The following is a 14034-nucleotide window of genomic DNA, read 5'->3' on the forward strand; positions in this document are numbered from 1 at the left end:
CGGCCAGCCAGCGGGCGGGCGCAGCTCGCGGCGCCCTCCTGGCAGGCCGGCGCCATGGTTCCCTGCGCCACCAGGGGTCTACGAAGAGCCGGCCCTGTATAGCAATATATTCAGATGTTTGCCTTCCAGGGCAGGAGCTGATGACTTGTACTTCGCCATATGTTGAACAATGTCATTTATATAAAAATTAAAGAGGAATGGCGCTAACAAGCAACCCTGTTTAACCCCTTTCCCCAGTGGCAGTGGGTCAGTATATGTTGGGGAAGGAAAAAGATGGTGACGTGAAAACAATTACTTGCTTCAGGTTGATGCTTCTTATCTTGCACAACACTGATAAAATCATACAGCAACACCCAATTTTGTGTCTCCCTCTGGAGTAAAGTGACTGCCTCTTTGGTTATATAACCTTGCACTTTTTTTTTCTTGGCTGGGCTAATTTAAGAATCCAAGTCCAGCATAGAAATTGTATACACTTTCTCTGATAGATAAATGTCACGACTGCAGGAAGCAATTCCAATGCTATTTATAGGTTAAGTCCAGAAAGTATGGACATCAAGAGGCTTGTAAAAGACAAACAACAGGTCTTTCTGCTCTTTGGAGAAAGGACAACACACAAGAGACAGTATGTTAGGGTGTTGATTTTAGAGGGTGCAGGTGGAAAACTCTTCCTTGCATAATTTTGTCAACTTCCTTTGCTGTCAGAAATAAGGAAGTGAAAGAGTTTACAGCTTTCTAAAAACCAAAGAGTGAAAAAAGAGGAAGGGGAAGTCCACGAAATGGCTGGAGCTGGTGTGAGCCATAGCTGCCAAGTTTTCCCTTTTCTCGCGAGGAAGCCTATTCAGCATAATGGAAAATCCCTGAAAAAAAGGGATAACTTGGCAGCTATGGTGTGAGCAAGGCATTTTTACTTGTGTTCACAATATTTAAAACTATAATTAGATAAATGATCTCATGCATCTGATACAGCACTCGGACCTTCTGCCTTTAAAGTCAATATCTATTTTTACATGCATTAAAGGCCCACACAATCATGCAGGTGTTGGGGAAAGACTTACCGTACATCACTCATAAGCAGAGATGCTGTGAGTGATTTCTAATAGGTTTCCAGATTTCCCCATCAATTGTGTAAATGCTTTTCCAAACAGCATTTACAGTTCCAAATGAAGTGCTAGATAGAAGAGAATTGCAATTTTGCAGGGAGAAAACACTGCTATTTCAGTGCTGAGGTAGAAATGTAATTTCCTCCATTATTTATTTTATCTTAAGGTGAGATGTTTGGATCCCCTAGAATGGATCTCGGCTAAGCCTCATGTAATTGGAAGATTAAGTTCCAAACAGGCAGGCATCTTTCAAGGGACAGTAAAGACATAATAAATGACAGCTGTTACAAGCATCTTAAGTCCATAGCAGAAGAATGGATGAGTCTCCAGAGACTTTCAGCTAGGATAAAAAGGCAAAAACTCAATATAACTTCAACATCATTTAAAAAGGCCAGTAACATAGTCTAGATGGCTTATAATTTAAGAGGATAGCATATAGAGTACAAAAGAGAAAGGAAAGTAGAAAGGAAGAGGGACATAAGTAGGCACTAGCTCTTAAATGCTGCTGCTGCTTTCTTCACTCTGCACCCCCCACCCTCGGTCCAATATTGATTTCAGTCTTCCTGTGCTCAGGTTTTTGTAGCCAAAGCCACAGCGCCTTGCAGAAGAGTCTGGGCCCCTGGATGGCTGTTTTGGTAGTGGTGTCAGCGCTGCTTTTGCATGAGAACCAAGCTTGATTTCCATCTGTGGCTGCCCAAAATTTTAAGATTAATAGGTCAATGGGACAGAGCATTACATTTTATGTAATTTATTGATTTCATAGATCTGTAGGCTGGGCAGAACACACACACACACACACACACACGGTAGGGAGAACCATTACATTTTCTGAACCACTCCCTGGTTCACATTGAGAAGTTGTTTTTAAATGTCCTCCAGGGATGGAATTGAGAGCTGCCCATATAGAAGGGAGAAATCAAATATTTAATGTCACAGGGATTGCGCAGTCAGTGCATCTAACCATCTGCAGCCTCCCCCCCCCAAAAAAAAGATGGGGAAAAGCTAAAATGTGGAGGGGGAAACCCAAAGCAGACCATTGAGCACTCAACAGGCTCAGTGGGCATGGAAAGATTTCTGAATGTTGGAGAGGGCGCAAAACCAGGGGGCAGAATTGTATGGAGTGTCAAGAACCCTGATCATTGAACCCTGATCATTGTTATACACATCACCATGTAAATTGTCTGAGTGAAAGACAGTTCTTGGAAGGAAGAAACCACATGGCAGCTGGTTCTAGTTGGTAGCTGGTTCTTTCTAACTTCATAGTCCTTCCTTGGAACCCTTCCATCCTTGTTATAAGCCTGCTGTTCCTCCTTTTTCTACTTCATTATTAGAAGGAGAAAAATCTTCGTGAAACAGACTGTTGAGAAATCTTAGACCCCTGAGACAGATAAGGAGGCTCAAGCATGAAACAGCAACACAGCGGACAGCAAGCAAAGGCAGAGCAAAATGAAAGTGTGTATTGTTCGACTGACCTCCAAAATATTGGTTTTGGCAGAATCTGGATGGCTGTTCTGGTTGAGCAAAGAAAAGCTTATAGGGGACAAAGGTCTGGGAGACTACTAATCTTGACCTGGCTTTTTGACTTTGATATTCAATTGGTGCTTTGTACACTGAGTGAGTGCAAGAGAGAGAAAACAGGATTCTCTTTCCTTTCAGTCAAGGAGGATGGCAGAGGCTTTCCATGAATGTGCTCCAAATGTAGACTTTTGCAAATGAGGATTTTGGCAGTCCACACTCCAGGTCCTGGCATATCTCCATGGAAAACCATGCTGCACACAACTAGGAATGAGTGAATCTGTCAGTTTCGGTTTCTCTCATTTTTCTCCAGTCTTCAGTTTTTCAGTCTTAAACCCAGTCAGCCACATTTCCACACCAGCTTGCAACTGTTATCATTTTTACAAAACTCCTCATGAAAATTCACCAACGTTTTAGTGTCAATTTCTCCGAATATGCACAGTTCTTCTATGCAATTTTGTATAATATACACTTTCATTTTGCAGAGCAGTTTCCCCCAATAGAATTCGACCTTAGCATGTTATTTTCACTAATGTATGCATTCTAACGTACACTTTACCCTAGAATATGCATTTTTGTACACTTGGCTGGAGACCTGAACTGCCATATTTGGAGAAGTGTGAAAGGGTGGCTGTGTTTCTGTTTGTGTGTGTGGATTTGGAAAGTGTGAATTCAGTAGGTTTGCCTTGGAATACAAACTGAGCCAGATTCCTTCTCCATCCCTGCACACAACTGACTGATCTGACTGATCTTGGAGGTTTCCCAGATGACAAAAAGAACCAGAGAATTGTAGAGCTGGAAGGGACCACACGGGTCATCTAGTCCAACCTCCTGCAATGCAGGAATCTTTTTGCCCAACATGGCATTTGAACCCACAACCCTGAGATTAAGAGTCTCAAGCTCTATCAAGCAGGATAAACCACAGAATAAATCATTGGACAGGTTATTAGCAAAACAGATATAGAAAATAGAAGATGTCATAGAACATCAAGTTTTAAAGCCTGTGCCAAACTGGCCAAGGAGAAGATTTTCAGGAAAACTCTGGACAAGTACTAACATTAGCATTATCATGGGATGCCAGAATGAATTTGCTTTTTCACCCTTTGTTCCAGACTGTTGATGGGGATATCTCAGCTACGTGCCAAGATATGTAAGATCCAGATGTGTGGATAACTCACAATTCCCTCTTTCCCTTGAGTCATTCACACATTTTCTTTTGCCTTTACTTTCCAACATACAAAGCAATTCTAAATATCCATTTGAACATGGGCTGACATAACCACCAGCCCTTACACAGAAAAGTCCTTGATTCAGCTCTTATCGCACCATCTAGTACGTATTTGTTTTTCCTGATCTGTGGCTTGATATTCTAATTCCCCTTGGCTGCTGGTGCTGCTTTATCTTTTAATAAGCAGAAATATTCTCTCTTGTGAGTGGGTGAGAAGAGCCTGAAGTGGTGCTAGCTAGTCATCCATCTCTGGCTTTTATGTCGCGCCAATTCTGCTGATACCGGGAGGAAGCCGAGTACTTCTGACACCACCACAAAGACTTACAAGATGATCTCATATTCTAAGAGGTTCTGTATGTAATAATAAATACATGTTCATTTCCAAAGCATGATGTGCCCATAGGCACTCCTTGCTTATAAATCTCCTTGCTGTGAGTAATCTGCTCTCACACTGTTTTTGAGAGGGAAATGTCATCACAGAATCTCCCATCTGGTAAAAGAGTCAGTTTCCCCACTCCTACTCAGCCAAAAGGCAAAAGAGATTAGACGGCACGTTTATGCCAGTCAGGTGCTTCAAATGGTTGGATATTCGAATTGAGTAGCAAATTTGAATTGGAAATTAAGAGAAAGTTTTAATTGTTATATGAAACCCATCCTTGCAATTTCTCTCCTGCTTCCTCAGTTGTGAATCCCAAGTGTCATGGAAGTCTGCCCATCCCCTTTGCATTTGGTTTGTTCCTTCCCCCCTGACTCCTTCTCTGAAGTACTGAGGTGCCATCAGGATGGGACTTATAGGGCAGAAGCCCAGGGTTCCACTCAGTAGTGCTGAAGGGCCATTGCTCAGTGGCAGAACATCTGCTTTGTATGCAGAAGGTCCCAGGTTCAGCACCTATGGCTAGACTTGGGGGTTGCAATCATGTACCAGTTGGTTCTTCTTTCCTTGTGGTGTCCTTGCATATACTCGGTTCATTTTGATTCCCAGATCATAAAATGTGCATCACTGCAGCCCACTCTTGCATTTTGAGAAAATGATGTCATTGACTTTGATTTGCCCAGCTGCATTGCAAGAACTCCCGGCACAATGAACTTCTGCTACTGGTTCTGCCACTATTAGTCATGGCCCACCAACACCATGTACCCACTTGCATGCCCCGCCTAGAGTTTTGTAGTTTGTCTTGCAGTGCTTTGTTTTCATCTTTGCACAATACCAAAAGAGCAATTTCGGCTCCTGTCCCTTTTAAATTACACATGCATTTTTTTTAAAAAAAAGTTTTCTCAATTTGGTCTCCAAATCCAAACTCTTCTTCTCCAAATCAAACAATAAAATGGCAGAGAGGATTGGAGAGTAGAGATGGCTGAATTTTTCTGTGATACTTACTTAGTGGAAGTAAAAAAGCAACAAAGCAGCAAGGGGGGAATCCTAACCTGATTTACTTCGGCGTAAGCACCATTGATTCAAATGGGACCTATTGTTGAGTAGACATGGTTAGGAATTGATTTCTGCCTAACCAGATAAGCTACATAATTTTGTTATTATTTTTAATATCAGCTGTTAGTGAAAGCAGTGCCACTGCCGTAGCAATGGCATCTTGTTCTGCTTGAGGAACTCTGTCTTTATTCTACTCATGACTCTGCCATTCTTTGGAATCCCCAGTTCCACCCCCCTCAGATTCTTTTATTCAAACCTCTGTTTTGTTCAAACTTCTGATATTGCTTTAAGGCACCATTTAAAAGCCTGACTTTTTCATTTTTCGTTTCCTCCCACTGACAAATCCAGGATTGTGATGCAGCACTATGAATCCTCCAATGGGGGTTGTGCGGTGACATCCTTACATTTTTATTTCTATAGGAAGACAAGAGACTCACAAAGAAAAGTCCCTCTAGCCAACTAACTGAAAACACAGTGCCTAAGGTCTGAACTTCCTGCACTATCTGATATGGCAAACCAGAAGGGCCAATATTCTACAGGTAAAACATATTGCTTTACTGTGCTGGTGGGAGCTTGATACTCAACATAATACACAGCCTCCTATATCATGATATTCCCAATGTGGGAATATAAAAAGAGTTTTGCTTTTTTAAATGAAGCAATCTACATTTCCTTTTTTAAAAGCTGTTTTGGACCTTTACCTCCATATTCCAGTCATCAAGGAATGACAATAGTTTCTAGCCGTCAACCTGGTTTGGTGTTACTATTCCAAATAGAAACAGAGCAAAGCATTGACAATGGAGCCTTCTGGCTTGTCTCTCATGGAAAACCTGGATCGCATACTAGGTGGAATAAATAAACAGATCCGCTGTTTATTCTTGGTGCATAAAATGGAAATGAAGAAATATTTATTGCTACTCCACCGTAAATCATTTAAGACACAGTGCCTTTGTTTAGGCAGCACAGAAGCCTCATGCAGTGACATTCATTCTTTAAATCTTCATACAGAATTCTTAATCACTGCTGATTTCTTCATCAGATATGATGACTTAGAGCAAATAATCTGTTTCATGAAATATTTGCGTTGAAGTCTCAGTTTACAACTAGCACATCTACAGCAGACCTGCCCGATTTGTGACTGGCAAAGTTGAGCACACCACTTGAGGCATGTATTGTGGTTCACCAAGGACTTGATAAAGTACGGTCCCTGGTGCTCCTGTCTGCCCTGGACTGCAAAAACAAGTGGATCAGCAAGCAGGGGTGTTTTCAGGTACCCAAAAGGCATACAAATGTCCACAAAACTGGCATATGCTTATTTATATGTACAAATATGCACATTTAGGTCTCTGAGCAAATTAAGATGGTGGCTGGTTGTGGTTTCTTTTCTGGAAAGTTTAAAATGGAGGGCAAGTTGCAGGAGATTCCAGGGCCCAGCACCAAAGGTCTGCAGTTCATGCCCATGGACCACTCTCATAACATTGCCCCTGTTGTCAAGCACTTAGTTGGTGGACTATCTTTTGCTTGGTGTGGCAGGTCACTTGTTGAGGAGTCCTGATCCATGTAAGGGGAAGAGAATACAGAGATCCCCCTCCCATCATCAAGTGCAGCTCCTCCAATAGCAGCATTGCCAGCGGGGAGGGGGAGGGGTCCAGTGAGGAAGGAGGAAGAGGGATGCAGGGCTCCGGCAACACAGAAGAGCCCCTGCTACACGTGAGGGAGGAAGAAAGAGAGGGGGAAAGGGGGGAGAAGGAAAACATGGAGCGCAGACCCTTTTTTCCTCCGGTTCCGGAATTACGCAGAAGGCGGGGAAGAACGTTTGCCGTCCGAGACTCTTATGCTGGAAGAAGACAAGGGGCGCGCCATTCCTGGATTCTGCCTCGGACTAAGCAGACATCTTCTACACACCCATTCCACTGTAAATAGACTGCACTAAATAAAACTGTCTAAAGACAAGAATGTGGAGCGTCGTTACTCTAGGGTAGTCGCAACAACAGCCTCTGACAATGCACTAGAAGGAAATTCTCAGTTGCTGATGGTGCTCTGAACCATCTGATCCAGTGTGCACACTCCTCATTTAAACTGTAGATAATCACCCAAATATACAATTCCTTGCACCCTTAATAAACTACAGTTCCCAGGATTCCTTGTGTTTAAATGTGCGTTAAATGAGTAGTGGTGTGCGTGCGTGACCTAATTCTGGTCTTAATTTAATCTTTAAGGCACGCAAATGCACAGCTGCTTGTGTAACTGCAAACTAGAAGTGCAAACAAACTGTTGTTTGTTTTGTACTGCATTCACAGAACTTCATAGATCACATTTTCTATCCCTTGTCCTTTATGGGTCTAACTCTCTTTGTTTATCCTGATGTCCACCCCTTCCGTGCAAGCGGATTAATTAAGCTTTACATATCTAGTTAAACTTCATGTTTACATTTTTTTATTCTGAAGCAGAGCAACCAGTATTGGGAAACAGGGGACTAAGTACAAATTAAAGGCGATGCGTAGGTGCCGCCGACCAGCATCTACGCCTCATTCCAAGTAAGCTTTGATAAAAGAAGTGTGTAATGTGACACATTGTCACATCCACATCTTGACTCCCTGCAGGTGACAGCAAACGAGTTGGAGTGAAAACGTGGAAATGATGAGCAAGGTGGCTGATGTCACCTTGTGTATCTCCTCTACCAAACATTAATCAGAAGAAATACAGCAGAGGAGGGGCCTAGAATGTATCCCCCTTTACCTTTACTTAGTTGCCAGACTAAAGAGGTCTGGCTCACTCCTGCCTAAGCGTCAAAGGCAAAAAGCAGCAGCTTGCTTTTTCTTAAATAGCTGAATATGTCTAAATGAATCTGCAGTTATGTTTCACTAAGTAAATTTGGCATTTGTGTTTATGTCTGCCTTGGAGCTATGTATGTGATCACCAGAAAATGCCTTACACCCTTCTGTAATAACTGTGATGTGACAGTGACACTCTGTTTTTGTTTGTATAAGTTATCCTTTAGTGTTGTTGGTTGATATTTTTGTTCATTGGCTCACCTTATCTAGAGTAGAGCTTTCCAAACTTTTCATGTTGGTGACACACTTTTTAGACATGCATCATTTTGTGACACAGTAATTCAGTTTTATTAGCAAACTAGCTGGCCCTGCCACGTGTTGCTGTGGGTCCCGAGTTCTGTTCCCTGCAAACCTGAGCTATCCTGTCCCCGTCCTGCCCCCAGCCACAATGCAGGCGAGTCCCTATCTCTGTTCCCTGCAAACCTGAGCTGACGTGTTTTGGGACGTGGGTGGCTAGGGGCTAGGGGCCCTTTGGGGAGGAATGGCCGTTCTGGCAGTTATAGCATATTGGTTGCTGAGACGCAGGTTCGGCCTTCTATTTCCCAGGATGCACTCTGTTCCACCCTTGGAGATGCAGCTTCTGGGTTCTATTTCCCAGCATGCCCAGTAGTGTCTGCTGTCTGAGTTTTGAGTTCCACAAAACGGGGTTTTACCTTGCGCTGGGGTGTCATCTGTGTACACAAATGGAATGTGGACACTCGCTTATTCGCATGTGACGTGCCCAAATTTCATTGGCATTGGTCAAGCGGTTTTGGTGAGAGGTGGAGACCAACCCACAAGCCCCTTTTACATTTATATATATATATATAGACTAGAGGTTAAACTAACCCCTTTCCAGCCCCAGGAGGAGCGCAGGGAGCGTTTGGCGCAACACACACACCGCAGCCGACATATTAATATATAATCACACACACTTGGGAAAGCTCTGATCTAGAGGATGAAGGTTTTCCATGTTATATAACAGAAGCAGAGGCTAACAAAATAAGCATGGTCCCCCCCATCCCATAATGAACTGTGAGTGGGGTTGTCAGCCTCAGAAAAGGCAGAAGGATCACCTGTTGGTTTTCCATCTGTGAGACAGCTGTTAAAGGCAAAAAAGCTGCTCCTGAAAAGAAAAGCGGGCAGAGGGAAAGAAGAAACAAACTCAAAAAATGAGTCAGGGCAAAACACGGAAATTCTTTTGTGGACTTATATTTAAAAGGTTAACGGTTAACTTTAAAAGTCTTCAGACACCATCTGGCAAGAGCCTAGTTTGCTAGCTATGTGTCTTGATGGTGTTTACATTCAGCAGCATTGTGAACCCTCTTGAATTGGGGAAGGAAACCACAGAGAGAAAATTAGACATTTCCCAGGAGCAGTAACCTGAATATTCAAAGCCTGAGAAATTGTCTTGAGCCAGTACTGTAAATGTTCTGTTATATTACCTACCCTTTTGAACTCCCTCCCATGACATATCAGCCACATGCCATCTCTAGTTTGGTTTCATCACCAGTTGAAGACCTTCTTTCTTCAACAATGCCGAACAGATGCCGGTTTGACAACAGCTGCATTCACAGCTGCTCACAGAGGTGCTAAAAACTATAGCATGCTGTCTCCCTAGCTGGTTTGGGGGTTGCCCCTGGTTCTGATTCAGGTCAAATCAATGTGCCCCTGCCTCCCTTGTTCTCTTAGATTCAGGCAGTTGGCTAGGGCAGCTCTGAAGGGCCGTTGTGCAAACGTGTGTGTGTGTGCAATGGGAGATGCCTGGCTGGAAAGCTTAAAGCCCACCACTGCTACACAGGAAAGATTGAAGAAAAGGAAATACAAATTGCCCCCACCCTGAAGCTTGACCAATCATGGCTAGGAGCGGCTAAGAGCTAGGTTTTAAAAACAGTGTAGACTCACACATGCTGGCCAGCTTCTGTTTTGACTTGAAATATTCATTTTGGGCTTCTCAGAAGTATGTAAAGACAAGAAACAGCTGGGGGGGGGAGGAGCACTAGCCTGCAATGGCACCCACCAGAGAGCGCTCCAGCTGAAAAAAAAAAAGCTCTATCTTTGACTTGGGAATTATGGAGAATTAGCCCAACATTCAAATAACATAGATTCCCCATGTGCCTCAGGCTCCCTCTCTTAGTGCGTTTCTTTACCCCATGACTAAAGTCCGTGTTTTCCATTGTAAAGCAGAAGAGGGCTGCAGAAGAGTTTGCCAAAGTGCAAAGCTTCAATAAATGTCAGACTGCTGTGCTTGCTGGTCCTTGAACTCTTGCACTGTTGGAAATCGCTGAACTGTCCCATCTCGATAGCTAAAGTCAAAGCACTTTGAAATGCAAAGAATACAGCGAATTAGGAAGAAAATAGGGTAGGGTGGGGTAGGGTAGGTTGTTGTTGTTGTTGTAGGGTAGGATATTTAGTCAAATGACCTTTTCAATCATAATCTGCCTCAAAAGGAAAGGAATGTCTCTTTTGAAATAGAAAGACAATGGGTAAGAAAGGTTATGCAGTATGCACAAGCTTTTGCCCACCTTGTGCCTTCCAGGTGTTTTAGACTACAACTCCTATCAGTCCCAGGGCAGCAGTGCTGACTGGGGCTAATGGGGGTGTTAGTTCAAAACATTTGGAGGGCACCAAGATTGCAAAGGCTGGTAAAGATATGCTTTTGTGAATATACTGAGCCAGGGATCTTAACTGAATTTCCAGTGAAAATCTGTCTATTTGCAGATCTTGTTTTACTCAGTGAAAATGGGCACCAATCACAATTTTATCCATTTGCAGACTTGTTCTGCTAAATTGGATCTCTCCCAAAGTTTGGATATTTTATTTGGAAAACAAAGACATTGGGGCATCGATCTCCCACAGAAGCACTTAAGATGGTTTAACAGCTGCTATCTGTTTCAATGGGAGATATTTCAGCATGTGCTCTTCTCTCTCTCTCTCTCTCTCTCTCTCTCTCTCTCTCTCTCTCTCTCTCTCTCTCTGTGTGTGTGTGTGTGTGTCCTTTGCCTCTGCAGCTCTGTTCTTCATAGCTGCCAAGTTTTCCCTTTTCTCACGAGGAAGCCTATTCAGCATAATGGAAAATCCCTTTAAAAAAGGGATAACTTGGCAGCTATGCTGTTCTTCTCTGTTATACTTCTGGGCATATAAATTGTCAAAATCATTTATGATATGATTTGACTTGAACTCACCTTCACAAAATAGCGGATGTGTAGCAGTTGGCTCTTGGTTGTGTTTTAGACTTGTGTGGACATTCTCCTCCGTGACACAACATTCCATGTCAAGTTAACAAGAAACAATGCTGTGAACCGTATGAGGCTTGCTATATAAGGTTTGCTCAGCTGTTCCACAGCTGTTATTTTGTATGAGTTGAGTGAGAAGTAAAGTCTAACATCTAGCCCAGGAATCAGTAACCTTTTTCAGCCGTGGGCTGGTCCACCGTCCCTCAGACCATGTGGTGGGCCGGACTATATTTTGAAAAATAATAATGAACGAATTCCTATGCCCCACAAATAACCCAGAGATGCATTTTAAATAAAAGCACACATTCTGCTCATGTAAAAACACCATGCAGGTCCCACAAATAACCCAGAGATGCATTTTAAATAAAAGGACACATTCTACTCATGTAAAAACACGGTGATTCCTGGACCGTCCGTGGGCTGGATTGAGAAGGCAATTGGGCCGCATCCGGCCTTATCCGGGCTGGATTGAGAAGGCAATTGGGCCGCATCCGGCCTTATGTTGCCTACCTCTGTTCTAGAGAGAGCAAATGCACAGGTGCTAAAATAGGAAGGTCCAATAAAGCTTAACATATTTTACTGTCCCCTCCGAAAAAGAGGCTACATGAGTCTGTCCCCCCCCCCGCCCCCATGCTACATTGTATTTGCGGTGGTCAATGCAATAACCTCAGCTGCTGGCTGAAGTGAAGCAGTGTGTACGAGGAACAACTGGTGTTTCCTTGCAGTGCCTGGAATGCACCTTAGTTGACAGAAGCCCTACAGCTCATTAAACATCTTTGAAAGCCTTGGCCATTTCCTCTTCATCATTGTGATCCAACAGCTGATAAGACTGGCTCAAGAATCATTACGGTGTTAGTCACTTGTCAGCTCACAATCCAGTGAGGGCTGCCTGGAATGAATACACTCTCTGTTTTATGTTTGGCTTACTGCATAGATAATGGATGTAGTGTGATTTTCACTGTATTTCATCTCTGGAACTTGAAAGCACTTTGACATTGTGGCTGACATCAATAGAAGCTTGTAGACAGGGAATGAGCTGGGAAAATGTACATGGCTACCTCAGCTAATTATCAGAAGGAACAATAGTTCTGTTGGTAAGAATTTCAATCATCCTTGGGGTCCCTTCCAACTCTGCAATTCCATGACCAGAATTATAGAATTCTCTCCAGTTCTCTAACAATGCTAGTTCTCAGATGTGAGCAGGGTGCTTTTTTAAAAACGACCACAACCACCACAACAACATTGGGTGGATAATGTAGAGAAACTTCAATGTGGGCAAGTTCCTTATGAGTTGGTTAAAAAAAAGATATGCATGGGGTGGGGAGAGACAAAAGAAGACGCAGATCAGCATAAAAATTGCTTACTCATACTTTAGATAGAAATACTGCTCACCATAGCAGGGATGGCGTGACTGTTGATGGGCTACTTCATGGCCTCTGCTGTCTCCTGTTGTGTTCACGCTTCTATTTGCTGTGTACTCCCTGCATTTCCAGCACTGGGATTTTAATGAGTTTTCACACAACGTTATCCAAAATACATATGTATCCTGTACTTTCTTATAAAATACTTCTGTTGGATGTGCTGTTTCTCAAAGCTGCTTCACATCGATCAGAGTCCTTAAGCCGTTCCTAATTCATTTCTAGCCGAGGAGTGCTTCTCCTGGTGTGTCACAAACAAACAAATCTGACACTAATGAAGCTTTCCTAATGTTGACATTGGAGGGGGGAAGGGGCAAGAGCTGTGAAATGTGCCAAAAACACACACGACTTTACTGCGCTCTAAGTGCACAACTCACTGTGAACATGGCACTCTGGACCATGCATCTAGGATGCAGCCCAAAGAATTGGACTGCTTTTTCTATGATGAGGGGCAAAATCTTTCCCTAGGTACCATGACCACAGTCAATGCCTGCTGCCTGGTAAATGCTGTATCTGCATGTACAGCCCAGTTAACAATATGGAGATTTATCCATGTAATTCAGGATTGAAATGGATGGCTTCCCTCTGTGAACACAACAAGGCAGCTTGTAATGCATTTTTTTGCATTAATTTCACTGGTAAAAGTGTTTTTGAGTACACCTCAAAAAGTTGGAGGACTGTATCACTGAAGATAGCTGTGTTTCAGGTCACTATTTGTACAAATTAAGTGGGTTCACATGTGAGTGAAACAAATTTCTCTCCCATCCCTTATAACAGAACCCTCTTGACCTCTGACGGCTGGGACACTCTTGGAGATCAATGCAGCTGCATAAAATATCCCTGAAAGAAACTTCAGTGAAGCAAAGCCACAATTAAAAAAAAGCATGATATGGCTGAGAAGTCAGCTGGAGAGTATATAGTTATCTATACAGAATAACTCTGTTTATTCTGCATAGTGTTTTAGGTTGAGCCAGAAAGTCTTTTTTGCCTTTTATCTTTATTGCCGAGGGGATTCTGTTTACATCATTATACAAGCAAATTTAACAGGGCTTGGTCTCTACACATCAGGCTGAAAGACAGTCAGGGACATCCTAATTTTTGCTGTATGTGGTGTGGTCAGGGTTCAGCCCTCGCCAGACTTTGAACCTGCGACCTCTTGAGAGGAAGATTAAGGAGAACTGAACCCTCCAGCAGATCTCCACATCACCACTGCCTTTAATGAGCTAATAGATCCAGATATCTTTGCTTCAAGTCTCAAGGTCCCCATGTCAGCTGCCTGGGTTCCTGGCTGGCTC

The sequence above is a fragment of the Zootoca vivipara genome, chromosome 2 (assembly GCF_963506605.1).
Source record: "Zootoca vivipara chromosome 2, rZooViv1.1, whole genome shotgun sequence".
Classification (NCBI taxonomy): domain Eukaryota; kingdom Metazoa; phylum Chordata; class Lepidosauria; order Squamata; family Lacertidae; genus Zootoca; species Zootoca vivipara.